The sequence below is a fragment of the Chanodichthys erythropterus genome, chromosome 2, assembly GCF_024489055.1.
Source record: "Chanodichthys erythropterus isolate Z2021 chromosome 2, ASM2448905v1, whole genome shotgun sequence".
In the NCBI taxonomy this organism is placed as follows: domain Eukaryota; kingdom Metazoa; phylum Chordata; class Actinopteri; order Cypriniformes; family Xenocyprididae; genus Chanodichthys; species Chanodichthys erythropterus.
In genome coordinates, this window is record NC_090222.1 from 32224032 (window position 1) to 32228870 (window position 4839).

Here is a 4839-nt window from a genome sequence, read left to right on the forward strand (position 1 = left end):
TCAAACCGTTTCGGTGTAAACCACGTCCCAAAAAGTCGGACGAATTAAATAATGAGTCGCGCAAAGCTACGGTTGTTTATTCTGGCCAGCTCTCCAGTTCTCTCCGAACGCGGGCAGATCCACATGAAGGTGTGTGGAAGGGATGCTGGAGGATCGAAGTGTCAGTGCTCTCGTTCAGATCGCAGGAACAATGTGCACGATGAGGTGGAATCGGTAGGCGAAACAAAGCAGCATGAGCGAACGCGTGATACACATTTCCCCTCCCACAGTTCCTGCATCTCTCCAAGCGCGTGCGGCACACTAATGCATTATCTCAATTCAGAATAATTCAGCATAACGTCTGTGATGCGACTGCACAGTGAGATCAACGACAACATCTTATGTCTCATGACAGGGGACACATACATGAGTAACATTAGTAATTATTATTTTTGTCTTTCTGTGGATATTTGCTTTATTCAAACTGTACAAAAGCAAAATTCAGCCGACAATGAAAATTCTGTCATCCATCTACACTTTCTTTGATAATGATAATCACTGTTGTTTGAATGCCAACATTCTTCGGAATATTTTCTTTTGTGTTCTGAGGAAGATGTGAGTGAATAAATGATGACAACATTTTCATTTTAGCTGTACTATCTTTTTAAGAAAAACACATAAAGTAAGCTCCAGTTGGCTGAATTCAGTTCTGTACTCTGTTTACATATATTTCTAAGAGAATATTATTTTTCATGAGCCACCAGCAGGTTGTTATATGGTAGAATATTAATCATCATCGAAGTTCAACAAGTACAGCACCTTACCTGAAACATGTAAATGAGAAGACCTGTGGTGGAAAATGAATACACTACATTTGGAAAGAAAAATATATCTATACACTGCTCAAAAAAATTAAAGGAACTCTTTGAAAACACATCAGATCTCAATGGGGAAAAATATCATGCTAGACAGGCACGTGCACACATAGACATAAAAGGGGGCTTGAGCCCCTGCCCTTTTTCTTCCTGGAGAGAAAGTGCCCTTTTTTCTGGGGTGCTTTTTTTATTTTTAATAAATGAATATATATTACTGTTTGCGCACAGCTTCCCTGTCAAACAAATATATTTACTTTATAAAACAAATTTAAAAAATACTATATCAGGTCGGCTTTGTCGAGTTCCGATGCCCTCACTCCGCAACACGCCATTCATGCCCGCACGCACGCACGTGCGCCACGCCCCACCTCACCTCGAGTTTGCTGCTGGCTGAAAACTTGTGACAACTATTCCTGCGAAAATGCAACTGCTGTCCGGCGATAAGAAGCGAAAAAGAAAAAAGGCCCTAGTTGGATCCATCCCGTGCATTTCTTTCAGGTAGGCTAGCCTATGTTCACAAACCTGGAAGTTTTGTCTATTTAAGGGTTATTTATTAACGCTGCATTAATCGTTTGACCACCATTAACACATCTGCCTGATTTGATACGAATGCAATATATGTCATATTATAATTTAAATTATTGTATTGTGCTCTGCATTGCGTTTTGAACCATGGTAAACACTTGACCGATAGGTTGGGCTGTCAATACAAGAAGAGAAGCATTTCATGGACGCACATCCATGAACCACATTATTAGACAGTTTTCTAAGGATGCATTGTTTATTAAAACTATTTAAAAATCATAATACAGCATCAGCTACATAATGCTATTCTTTAATGTCCACATATTCTTGTTGAAGAAATTACAGTGGCTGTAGCATTTCTATCACAAAGAAGTGGGCGAATATTATTATTTAACTAATGATATATATTTTTTAATCATGGTTGGCTTTGATCGTGGATTTGATCGTGCTGTGCTGTCTAACAACAAAAATCAGCAGGCTTTTGGCGCCCTCTGCAGGCATTTGTTATAATATATAATAGTTCAGGAAATTCTTGATGTGTTTAAATATGCAGAGTAGCTTATTTTGGTTAGTTTAGAAGAAATCTACAGATGCAAACAGATGGAGGGTAGTAGGCTTAAAACAAACTCCATCTAAATGTGGGGTTATGGTTAAGTTTTCTTTCCATTAGAGTAAAAGACATGGCAGAAAAAAAGGACCTTAAAATTGTAAAATCTTAAAATTGTCCACTTCATGAAAGAAGTATTCCAATAACACCAAAACAATTTAAAACAATTTATTGATTTGTGCAAAATAAACATAAAAATTATTAGTGAAACTATGTCCCTCTCCTTGGTGCAGTCATTTATTGTCTCTCTCTCTCTCTCTCTCTCTCTCTCTATATATATATATATATATATATATATATATATATATATATATATATATATATATATATATATATATATATAACTTCTCTGGTGATAAACCTAGTGAATACTAAAGAAGACCATGGTCTCTGTGTGAACTAATTATTTTGTAGAAATCTGTGGAGTATAAAACAATTGTGTGAGTGTAAGTGAAGTCAAAGTTGTCTTAATATATTTAAGGGTTCATTATTTTTTAAATAAATAATTATGAGATGTGCCCTTTTTTCCACTTGAGCCCCTGCCCCCCAAAATGTCTGTGCACGTCCCTGATGCTAGATATCTATACTTATATGGACTTGGTAATGTATTAGGAACAAAAGGATGCCACATCGTTCGATGGAAATGAAAATTATCAACCTACAGAGGACTGAATTCAAAGACACCCTGAAAATCAAAGTGAAAAAATGATGCAGCAGGCTAGTCCATTTTGCTGAACTTTCATTGCAGGGACTCAAAATGGTACTCAGTAGTTTGTATGGCCCTTACGTGCTTGTATGCATGCCTGACAATGTTGGGGCATGCTCCTAATGAGACGACGGATGGTGCCATTTCCTCCCAGATCTGGACCAGGGCATCACTGAGCTCCTGAACGGTCTGAGGTGCAACCTGGCAGCGTCAGATGGACCGAAACATAATGTCCCAGAGGTGTTCTATTGGATTTAGGTCAGGCGAGTGTGGGGGACATTCAATGGTATCAATTCCTTCATCCTCCAGGAACTGCCTGCATACTCTCGCCACATACATTGTCATGCACCAGGAGGAACCCAGGACCCACTGCACCAGCGTAGGGTCTGACAATGGGTTCAAGGATTTCCTGATGCCTAATGGCAGTCAGGGTGCCATTGTCTAGCCTGTAGAGGTCTGTGCTTCCCTCCATGGATATGCCTCTCCAAGACCATAACTGACCCACCACCAAACTGGTCATGGTGAACGATGTTACAGCCATCATAACATTCTCCACAGCTTTTCCAGACCCTTTCACGTCTGTCACATGTGCTCAGGGTGAACCCGCTCTCATCTGTGAAAAGCACAGGGCGCCAATGGCGGACCTGCTAATTCTGGTGTTCAATGGCCAATGCCAATCGAGCTCCACTACGCCGTGCTGTGAGCACAGGGCCCACTAGAGGACTCATGGGCTGCGTTTACACTGGCACGAAAAATCCGATCTTTTGCTCACATCTGACACAGATCGGAATTAGGTGCACACGTGTAAACACAAAAATCCACATGAGATCCGATTTTTTCGCATCTGATCTGAGCCACTTCCAAATGTGGTTTTAAATCTGATACATATCCGATCTCTGGACATGCGACCTGCGTCTAAACACACATATCTGATTCCCATTGGAATTCCAAGCCACCACAACGCGAGTGCGACATGTTTGCTCCCAAAAAGGTAGCTTTAATGTTGTATTATAAAGCAGACGTGCCTGTATGCACTCGCACTGAAAATTCACAGCTTAGGTGGGAACTTTATATGTCTAACCTTATCTATTTTTCTAGAAATAGAAATAGCGCACACACACACACACATTCAGCAGCTGAATGCCAACCGCATTTTCATTTAAGAGACCGCGCTGTTGTTGATTTTCTTGTAAGCCAAAAGATTCACTGTAGCTACTCTCTCTCTCTCTCTCTCTCTCCCTCCCTCTCTCGTGTGCGCTCTCTCTCCCTAGCTCGCTCGAATTCATTAAAAAGAATGGGATTCTAAAACCGATAATTGTAGATAAAAATATCAAACGCAAATTACCTTTATTTTCCGGTATATATGCGTTCAGTCAGAATTCGCGCTGCAATACATCCATGACACTGACAGTTAACTTTTATCCATTCTGACAGGTAGGCTAATCATGGCCTCTTGATGAAATATAGAAATAATTTTAATTGCATGGCCATTCAAAAGCCGAGGATCTACTATGTGCATGTAAAAGTATCAATGACAATCATTTTGGGACAGGAAGTAATGTAAACGCAGATATCGGATACCAGTCACATCTTAAGTGAATGTAAACACACTGGCCAAAAAAATCGGATATGGTCAAAAGATCGGATCTGTGCATTAAGACTTGCAGTGTAAATGCAGCCATGAAGTCTGTTTCTGATTGTTTGGTCAGCGACATTCACACCAGTGGCCTGCTGGAGGTCATTTTGTAGGGCTCTGGCAGTGCTCATCCTGTTCCTCCTTGCACAAAGGAGCAGATACCGGTCCTGCTGATGGGTTAAGGACCTTCTATGGCCCTGTCCAGCTCTCCTATAGTAACTGCCTGTCTCCTGGAATCTCTTCCATGCTCTTGAGACTGTGTTGGGAGACACAGCAAATCTTCTAGCAATGACATTGATGTGACATCCTGGAGGAGTTGGACTGCCTGTGCAGATATCTAGTGCACCTGTTGTTAAGGAGTTTAACTGACTTGATGCTATTCTCTGATTAAAAAGTGTTCCTTTAGTTTTTTTGAGCAGTGTATTTAGAGGCGGATTTTATTAAAATCATGTTAATGCCAAAAAACCTGGAATTTTGAGATGGCTTGGTCATACCATACCACAACCGTATT